The 10,643-nt window shown below is 46.4% G+C and overlaps 1 protein-coding gene across 1 annotated transcript in view; it reads left to right on the top strand.

Annotated features, from left to right (window-relative positions):
- Positions 1 to 679: 679 nt before the first annotated feature.
- Positions 680 to 10,643, top strand: part of ICE1 (interactor of little elongation complex ELL subunit 1) — a 66,256-nt gene continuing 56,292 nt past the window's right edge. Inside the window, exon 1 of the mRNA XM_069958203.1 lies at positions 680 to 949. The gene's annotated coding sequence lies outside the window, so the exon portion shown is untranslated. The remainder of the gene's footprint in view (positions 950 to 10,643) is intronic.

Here is a 10,643-nt window from a genome sequence, read left to right as displayed (position 1 = left end):
GGGGGGGGGGGGGGGGATATTGGTGAACATATACAAATCAAACAGCCCCCCAGACCCTCGAAATTCAATAACCCCAAACGGGGCATTGCCTAGTACTCAACAGCATTCTGAATACAGGGGAACCCCTACCCCACTCTTGTATAAGTTTTAGTCTCCATCATAATGAGCCCCGCTGGGCTTGTAGACACGCTATAAATTGTACGTTGCAAGGGTGAGTATAATGCACTGCATACAGATCACAAGAGGCAGCTATACAAGTAAGTGTCTATTTGAATTGCACCTTGTTCACATTTAATTTCTACAATTTTATAACTGTATAACAGAGGTTACATTTTAAGCCACTGGGGAAAATGGGATATATGAGCCAGTTCTCTAGAATTGATCTGAACCAAATTATACCTCCCAGCAAGGCGTGGGGCGAACACACAATTGTTTTTTTATTAATGTGGGGGGCCCAGACACTTTGGTTGTATGGGGCCCCGAAATTCCTGATGGCGGCCCTGCTACTACCCCACGAACAGACCAGGAACCATGCACAATTCATACACACTGAATGACTCCTCTGCGCTGACTAGGAACGCAGCAGACTGAGCGTAGCTCCGCCCACACTGGTCACATGGGGGCGATGGAGGCTCCGGCCGCTCCGTGAGGCTGCATAATCTACTGTACAGAACGTCACTGTGTCGTACCGCTTCCCCGCCTCCCTCTAGAAATCCGCGCCAAAACGCATCACGTGTATCGGCGTGCGGGCCTCCGCCTCCCAGGCACAGGAAGAGGCGCTGGGGGTCAGTGACGTAACGCAGGCTTCTCAGCAGCCTCAGCTCCCATTGGCTGTCCGCGGCAGGGAAGTGTTTTCCTGGAAGACTCACTACTTCCGGGACATGCCGTAGTCCCCGTTACATCTCGACGGAACATGGTTCTGTATCGGCTGAAGAGGTACAGTTGGCTGGTGAGTACACCCCGGCCTGTGGCTGCGCCTCCCGCCGAGCGGCGTGCGGTCGGTGCCGGGCAGGTCACGTGTCTCTGCGAGCACGTTGTCGTAATGTTTACACTGCGGACACTCCCAGGACTGAGAGTGGTGTCTGTCGTAGTGATCATGTGTGCGGTGCGGTCACGTGCCCTGTGTGAGGAGACCGTACTGTCAGTCCGTACTAGGGTCATGTCCTGAGAATCCACAGCACTGCAGGCAACCCCCTGCTGTATAGAAACCTATGGGAATGCGACTGCTGAGGGGGAAAGCAGCAGAGAGCATCCCCTCAGCAGTAGCAGAGCCAACAGGCACCTCACCTCATGTGACAGCCGGTAGGGAGAGCCCGGCAGCGGATAGCCGGAATCTCAGCATGGAGTGGCGGGGCTGTATGGGAGAGGTGCCTGTTGGATCGGTAATGCTGAGGGGCTGCTCTGGTACCGCTGAGGGGCCGCTCTGGTACCGCTGAGGGGCCGCTCTGGTACCGCTGAGGGGCCGCTCTGGTACCGCTGAGGGGCCGCTCTGGTACCGCTGAGGGGCCGCTCTGGTACCGCTGAGGGGCCGCTCTGGTACCGCTGAGGGGCCGCTCTGGTACCGCTGAGGGGCCGCTCTGGTACCGCTGAGGGGCCGCTCTGGTACCGCTGAGGGGCCGCTCTGGTACCGCTGAGGGGCCGCTCTGGTACCGCTGAGGGGCCGCTCTGGTACCGCTGAGGGGCCGCTCTGGTACCGCTGAGGGGCCGCTCTGGTACCGCTGAGGGGCTGATCTCTGCTGCTTTCCCCCTCAGCAGTCGCATTCCCATAGGTTTCTATACAGCAGGGGGTTGCCTGCAGTGCTGTGGAGTCTGGCTACATAAAGATTTGTATTAAAGGGATTCTCTGGCAAGGAAAGCTTTTCCCCCCAATAGATTGTGTTAACAAAGGTATAATAATTACTATGTATGCTTCTTCTATCTATAGCAGCTTGAGTGTCAGGTGACATGGCCCCTCTCCTGTCACACTAATGTGGGGAATGGTAGCACTCTGTCCCATCAGTGGATTGGCAGAACCCCAGCTGCCATGTACACACATTACACATGGCTGGAAGCGCTGCACTGGTCATTGTGTTGTGGTGACACCAGGTTACAAGAAACTGCCCATCACAGGCCATACAGGTAAAGGGAGTATTCCCATCTCAGCTAGCATAGTTAACCCCTTAGTGACCGCCATGCTGCCTTTTCACGGCGGCCACTAATGGGCTTTATTCCGATGCGTACGCCTTTTAACGGCGGGCGCATCGGAATAAATTACCGCCCGGCGGCGGCTGCAGGACGGGTGATCAGCGGTCAGTGTGACCGCTGACACCCTCCTGTAACTGCCCGGAGCGGAGGATTCTCCGCTCCGGGCAGTTTAACCTGTTAAATGCCGCTGTCAAACCATGACAGCGGCATCTAACGGGTCCCGGTGGATCCCGGACGGCGCCGTGGTTCACTTACATGATCGCGATGTCCCGCGGCGCCGTCCGGGGTCCCGATGTCTCCATGGTGATTCCGGGGTCCTAATGAAGGTCCCCGGGGTCACCATGGAGATGCCTCATGCTGACAGGGGTGGCCGCGGCTATTGCCTGTCAGCATGAGGCATGATACAATACATTGCAGTACATCAGGTACTGCAGTGTATTGTATCAGTGATCTAAGTATTTTACACTAGTGTACAGTAATGTACACTAGTGTAAAAGTAAAAAAAAGTGAAAAAAAGTGTGCACCAAACACAACACAGCCCGCCCCCCAGCCCCCCCAATAATAAAGATGCATTACATTCCCCATACACTATAAAACATTACATAAAAGTGATCAAAAACACAAATCCTATACATATTTGGTATCGTTACGTCCGTAACGACCCAATCTATAAAACTATATCAATAATTATATTGCACGACACACGCTGTAAAAAAAATAAAAAAAACAGTACTAGAATAGCTGTATTTTATCAATCCACTTTAGAAAATACGTCATAAAAGAGATCAAAAAGTCATATACATATAAAACTTGGTATCAATAGAAACTACAGATCTTCCCGCAAAAAATAAGCCCAAAACCAGCTCTGTCGCGCAAAAGATGAGAACGCTATGGATCTTGCAATGCAGGGACAGTTTTTGTGGGTTTTGGCTAGGAAGATAGTTTCTATTGCGCCAAAGCGGTAATAGTTAAAAAAAACTATACAAATGTGGTATCGCCGTAACCGTAGCGACCCAGAGAATACATGTGCTATGTTATTAGTGACCGCCGATACGGATTTTTACGGCGATCACTAATGGGCTCTATTCTTCTGCCATCAGCTCTTTATGGCGATGGTGCAGAATAGTGCAGCGGCGCCGGTAATGCCCGCAGCCTCCTCCTCTCAGCTATCGGAGGTCGCTGAGGGGTTGGGGGAGAGTGTGGGGTCAGTCCCGGCCAGTCCCCTCACCGGTGATCGCCGTTATTATCAGTATAAAGGCGGCTACCGGTAACGGGCATTGCCAGCGCAGCTGAACGCTTTCATCTCTTCTCACCGTGAATCCACAGTGAGAGGAGATGAAAACATGTCCCCCCCATCCCCAGAATTAACCCTAGTGACCTGGCCACTGACCCTCCCCTCCCTGGGCGGCCATCTGATCCAAGATGGCCGCCGTCATCACTGTGAACAGACTCTGTTCACAGTGATGGATTCCTAAAAATGATCCAAGCTTCATTCTTTCCACCACAGGAGGTGGCGGAGAGCATGGGGCAATGATCGGTGACCACCCGGTGTGGTCCTAGTACAAGTGATCAGCGGTATATACTATATACCACTGATCGCTTGTTCCAAATGGTGCCGGCACTTTTTTACGCCTGTCACCAAAGTCAAGTGCCCTGGATTACCCGTAACCACCCTGGATTACTTGTAACCACCCCAGATTACCTGTAACCACCCCAGATTACCCATCACCACCCCAGATTACCCGTAACCACCCCAGATTACCCGTAACCACCCCAGATTGCCCGTAACCACCCCAGATTGCCCGTAACCACCCCAGATTGCCCATAACCACCCCAGATTGCCCATAACCACCCCAGATTGCCCATAACCACCCCAGATTGCCCATAACCACCCCAGATTGCCTGTAACCACCCTAGATTGCCTGTAACCTCCCCAGATTGTCTGTAACCACCCCAGATTGTCCGTATCCACCCCAGATTGTCCGTATCCACCCCAGATTGCCCGTATCCACCCCAGACAGCCCATAACCATCCCAGACAGCCCATAACCACCCCAGATTGCCTGTCACCACCCCAGAATGCCCGTAATCTCCACAGATTGCCCGTAATCTCCACAGATTGCCCGTATCCCCACCCATAGCCCATAACCATTCCAGACAGCCCGTAACCACCCCAGATTGCCACAGACTGCCTGTAACTACCCCAAATTGCCTTTAACCACCACAGATTGCTCGCAACCACCCCAGATTTCCCGTCACCACCCCAGATTTTCCGTCACCACCCCAGATTGCCAGTTGCATCCCCAGATAGTCAGTGAACACCACCAGATTGCCCGTCACCTCCCCAGATAGCCAGTAACCACCCCTAGATAGCCAGTAAACACCCCAAGATTGCCCATAACCACCCCATACAGCCAGTAACCACCCCAGATTGCCCGTAACCACCCCAGATTGCCTGTGACCACCCCAGATTGCCTGTAACCACCCCAGATTGACCGTAACCACCCCAGATTGACCGTAACCACCCCAGATTGACCGTAACCACCCCAGATTGACCGTAACCACCCCAGATTGGCACAGACTGCTCGTAACCACCCCAGATTGCCCATAACCCCACCAGATTGCCTGCTGCCACCTCAGATAGCCAGTAAACACCCTGAGATTGTCTATTACCACCCCAGATAACCAGTAAACACCCACATATTGCCTGTAACTAAAATGACACTCCTTCTCTTCTGAGCCCTGCTGTGTGCCCATACAGTGGTTTATGCCCACATATGGGGTACCATTGTACTCAGGAGAACCTCCATTACAAGTTTTGGGGTGCTTTTTCTCCCTTGTTCCTAGTGAAATTGAGAAATTTCAAACTAAACAAACATGTTATTGAAAAAATTCATTTTTTTTTCATTTTTACGGTCTAGTTTTGAATACTTTCCTCCAATAACTGTGGGGTCAAAATGGTCACCACACCCCAAGATAAATTCCTTGAGGGGTGTACTTTCCAAAATGGGGTGATTTTGGGGGGGAGGGTTCTATTCTGTAGACACTACAGGGGCACTGCAAACGCACCTGGCGCTCAGAAACTTCTTCAGGAAAATCATGCACTGAAAATGCTTGGCGCTCCCTCCCTACTGAGCCCTGCTGTGTGCCCACACAGTGGTTTATGCCCACATATGGGGTACTGTTCTACTCAGGAGTACCTGCCTTACATATATTGGGGTGAGTTTTCTCCCCTGTTTCTCGTAAAATTGAGAAATTTCAAACTAAACAAACATGTTATTGGAAAAATTCTATTTTTTCATTTTTACTGTCTTCTTTTGAATACTTTCCTCTAATACCTGTGGGGTCAAAATGGTCACCACACCCCAAGATGTATTCTTTGATGGGTGTACTTTCCAAAATGGGGTGACTTTTGGGGGGGTTCTATTCTGCTGACACTACAGGGGCTCTGCAAACGCACCTGGCGCTCAGAAATTTCTTCAGCAAAATCTGAACTGGAAATGCTAATAGGTGCTCCCTTCCTTCTGAGCCCTGCTGTGTGCCCATACAGTGGTTTACGCCCACATATGGGGTACCGTTCTACTCAGGAGAACCTGCATTACAAAATTTGGGGTGCATTTTCTCTCATGTTTATTATGAAAATGAGATACTTTAATCTTAACAAATATATTATTGGAAAATTTCTATTTTCCATTTTTTTCCGGCCTAATTGTGAATACTTTCCTCCAGCCCCTGTAGGGTTAAAATGCTCATTATACCCCTAGATTAATTCTTTAAGGTGTCTAGTTTCCAAAATGGGGTCACTTATGGGGGTTTCCAGTATACAAGCCTCCTAAATCAACTTAAAAAAAGAACTGGTCCCTAAAGAAATCAGTTTTGGAAATTTCATGAAAATTTGATAATTTGCTGATACATTTCTAAGCCCCATAACAGCCTAAAAAAGTTAAATATGTTTACGAAATGAAGCCAGAATAAAGAGGACATATTGATAATGTGACTTACTAACTAATTTTTGTCATGTGCCTTTTTTTTTTAGAAGCAAAGAATTTCAAAGTTCGTAAAGTGCAAAATTTTCAAATTTTTCATTATATTTTGATGTTTTTCACAAAAAACACACAAGACAGTGACCAAATTTTGCCACTAACATAAAGTACCATATGTTACGAAAAAACAATCTCAGAATCGCTAGCATACGTTAAAGCATCACTGAGCTATAAGCGCATAAAGTGAGACAGGTCAGATTTTGAAAAATGAGCCTGGTCATTAAGGCCCAAACAGGCTTGGTCCCTAAGGGGTTAAAGTGTCACTGTCGTGAATTTTTTTTTTTTTTTTTTGCAGAAATCAATAGTCCAGGCGATTTTAAGAAACTTTGTAATTGGGTTTATTATCCGAAAAATGCATTTTTATCATGAAAAAGCAGTTTGAAGCTCTCCCCCCTGTCTTCATTGTTCTCCTATGGAGAGAGCTAAAGAAAAGACCAAAACAGGACAACAAAGAGTTAATCTACAAATCCCTCACGGGATATCTCTTCTGACCATCACCAGTGACCTGTCTGAGCTCGGATTACAGCTGTCACCCAGCTCGGTGCCTGTAATCCTCTGTTATCTGCTTTCTGCTGCCGGCTAACTCCCTCCTTCCTCCTCCCCCCTCCCCTCTCCCTAGAGCAGACAGGGTACGTCTCCTGCAACAAGTCACAATTTTCAGATTTTTCAGAGTGGATGAAAAAGAGGAAGGAGGGGGGGACCTGGGAAAAGGCTTTTTACATGCAGATAATGGCAGATTTGGCTAATAAACCCAATTACAAAGTTTATTAAAATCGCCTGGACTATTGATTTCTGCAAAAAAAAAAAATACGACAGTGACTCTTTAAACTTGTAGGAGTTGTTTTTGCAAATACGGTGGTGCCTTGAATTACGAGCGCTTGTAATCCAAATCCACTCGTAAACCAAAGCAAATTTTCCCATAAGAAATCACTGATGTGCAGACAATTGATCCCACACCCCAAAAATGATTTATTATTCTGAATAACATGTAGAATAGATGAAACATTTAGAAACAGCTGAATATGTTATATTATAAGTTAGTGTACAGTATAGCAATCAGCATGTGGAGTATAATGTATAGTAAGGGCATAAACCTGATAACACAGCCGCAGTTTGTAGATACAGGATGGAGGTGCAGATCCCCATAATGTAGTAGCGTAGAACAGAGAAGCAGGGCTGCTGTCAGAGGACTGTGTAGTCATATGACAACAATGGGGAAAGGGGGTGTGTTCAGCATGGACCAATCAGGAAGTGAGAATCACACAGCTGTGCAGAAGGACAGTGACAGAAACCTTTCTATACAGAGTGTAAGTGCAGGCACATTATAGCAGCGGAGTGTGAGTCCAGGCACATTATAGCAGGAATGGAGAGGGTGGAAAGCACAAGGGCTGACATACACTGCAGGGAGTGTGAAGGACAGAGCAGAACAGATGTGGGCACAGTATAGCAGCACTCTGTCCGAGAGAGAGGGTTTACAGCTATAAATAATTATCCTACAGTCCTGTCCTCTGATGCAAGTCGTAGCCTGAAGTGGATCTGCTATGATTTGGAAGGTTAGGGAGACTTCCTGGGTCAGAGTACAGTGCTGTAGACCAGTGCTTCTCAATTCCAGTCCTCAGGCCTCACCAAAAGGTCATGTTTTGAGGATTTCCCATACAAAGACACCTGTGCTAATACCTGATGCACTGACTATAATTATATCACCTGTGAAATACTAAGCCAAACCATGACCTGTTGGTGAGGCCTGGAATTGAGAAGCACTGCTGTAGATCCCGCTATGCAGGCCATGCCCCTCCTCCACTCCCCTTCCCATCCAGTACAGGGAGCTCTTAAACCAAAGCAATGCTCTTAAACCAAGTTACAATTTTGAAAAACTGTGAGCTCTTCTTGCAAAAGGCTCTTAATCCAAGTTACTCTTAAACCAAGGTACCACTGTACATTCATTTAGCACACCTGCCTCTTTATCCTGATGCTGCTCTTTGGCGTGTGGTGTTTAGGTTTCAGTGACAGGAGCCATTCCAGTCAATGTTCAGTTGGAGTGTGACTGCGGGGGTCACAGTCAGTTTCACTGACTGACACAGGTCTGATACTCAGCACAGTGGGGTGCGATCAGCGATCTGCATCTAGGGTCTGCCTCATACTCTAGTGGCAAAGCACTGATTAATGCTATGCAATAGCATAGCATTGAACTGTATAAGCAATCCCTTAGGGGGACGTAAAAGGTCTTAAAGAGGATGTACCACCAGGTACATCCTCTTTAATTTAAACCGACAGATCGAGGGGCGCCGTCACGGGGAAGCTGGTGCCTTGGTCCATTTTTAGGACCGTGGCCCGGTTCCCGTGCACGACGCAGTTCTATGCACTGGAACCGTCCGGTTCTCAAGCACTGGAGGTAGGCATTCATTCTGATGGAGCCGCATCATACAGGGGAGGGAATTCCCTCCCACTGGGGGCGGACCGGCCCATCTCCAGTGCTTGAGCAACGGCAGTTGAACAGCGCCGCGCACGGAAACTGGGCCACGGTCCAAAAAACGGACCGCGGCACCAGCTTCCCCGTGATGGCGCCATTCGATCCATCCTCTAAGTAAAATTTGAAAAAATTTGAAATCGACACCTTTCCCATTTCACAAGTAAAAAAACATGTAAAAAGAAGTATAAACATATTTGATATGGTATTGTGTGCAATTGTTTGATGTATTCAAATATAACAATATTGTTCCTGTACATTGAACAGTATCATTTTAAGCATATTTTTTTTTTTTTTTTTTTTTGTAAAGAACTGATTTAAAAATTAAGTGTTTGTAAGTGTATGTAAAAATAAGTATTGTTGTATTCAGGCTGACCTATAGAATAAGGATAACCTATTAGTTGTGAAGTGCATTGCATGAAAATGGAACCCCTTGAAAAATTGAAAACTTTGAGAGTACAATTGTTTCTGGAAAAAAAAGCCCTTATATGGCCCTGTTTATGGAACTTCAGCTTAAAAAAAATTCTAAATTTTATAATTGAGTTTTCATGTGAATATTATAAATGTTCCTCATCAATATATTTTATGCTTTATCAATCTAAGGACCGTATATATAACAACCAGAAAAAACCCTTTCTCACATACATTTATGCCGCTTTTACACAGACAGATTTATCTGACAGATTTTTTATGCCAAATCCAGAGACAGACTATAAAAAGAGAACAGGCCATGAAGGAAAGATTGAGATTTCTCCTCTTTTCAAATCCATTCCTGGCTTTGGCTTCCAAAATTGGTCAGATAAATCTCTCTGTGTAAACGCACCATTTGTTTCCTTCATTTATCAATTAGAAATCACTGGCCCTATTAGATAAAGGTGGTTGGGGAAAAGTGGTCACTATTTGGCAGTTTGTTTCTGAGCTGGAGTCCATTGTGTGTTGGTAGATCTGCGCTGTTCTCTTCCTGGATGGTGGATGACTGTATATGAGCAGCAGTGTAATAAGATGTGTATTATAAAGAAGGAGGAGATACCCTATGTCCTAAATGTGTTGGTTTTTTTTTCCTCTCTGGGAGAAGATTGTGTGTTTTTTTTTTCTCAGTGTGCTATGGCTGCAGCAGGCTGTGTGTGTGAGAGAGAAAGAGCGTCAGAAATTATGGGGGCAATCTGGGCAGCAGTAATAAAAATTGGGGGATGGGGTGGTGGGTTCTTAATAAAGAAATCATATTTACCTTCTGCAGAAGCATTTAGCATTACTCACCTATCCATCCCAGTTTTGAAAGTACCAAAAATCCATTTGTTTTGGGGAGTTTTGTTCTGTATTGTTTCTGTACTTCCTGGTTGAGCAGTTTTGCACCGTACTACAGGTTCCAGAATGCGAAGCTTTCCCTCAGTTGTTCATCACAGTCCTCCCCCCCTGCCCATTCCCCGCCCAAATCTGTTGCAGAACATCTAGGCTGTGTTCACACATTATATATATATACACAAAGGTTCACAGAAGAGGGACTTAATCACCCAAATTTGTAGTATAGCCTACTAATTAATTATGGCTATGGGTGTCACTCTTACTCAAATACCAGAAAAACCCACCATAAAGATGAATACAAAAAGAGCCATGGGCATAAATTCTGAAGCACTGCAAAATTTATTTATCACAGTTATGTTAATAACATGATAGAAATTTCATATAAAATATCACTAAAACGTATTTAAAAAACAACCAGGTACCATATATGTAAAAATAGACCACAACATAGGATAGATGGGTGATAAAAAAAATTAAAATGAACTACAAAGATGTGTCCTGTCTCAGAGTAACCCGCTATTCTAGCAATCGTATGGCATAAGACAAAACACAAATGATCATAAACCGTATTATCACTCACCCATCAATCCTATGTAGGTCACAAACGTCCCTATGTTCACACATTGCAGTTTCATTGTGTTACTGAAT

The sequence above is a fragment of the Dendropsophus ebraccatus genome, chromosome 2 (genome assembly GCF_027789765.1).
Source record: "Dendropsophus ebraccatus isolate aDenEbr1 chromosome 2, aDenEbr1.pat, whole genome shotgun sequence".
Classification (NCBI taxonomy): Eukaryota; Metazoa; Chordata; class Amphibia; order Anura; family Hylidae; genus Dendropsophus; species Dendropsophus ebraccatus.
Note: the sequence above shows the minus strand (reverse complement) of the source record. Positions and strands in the feature narration are given on the sequence as shown.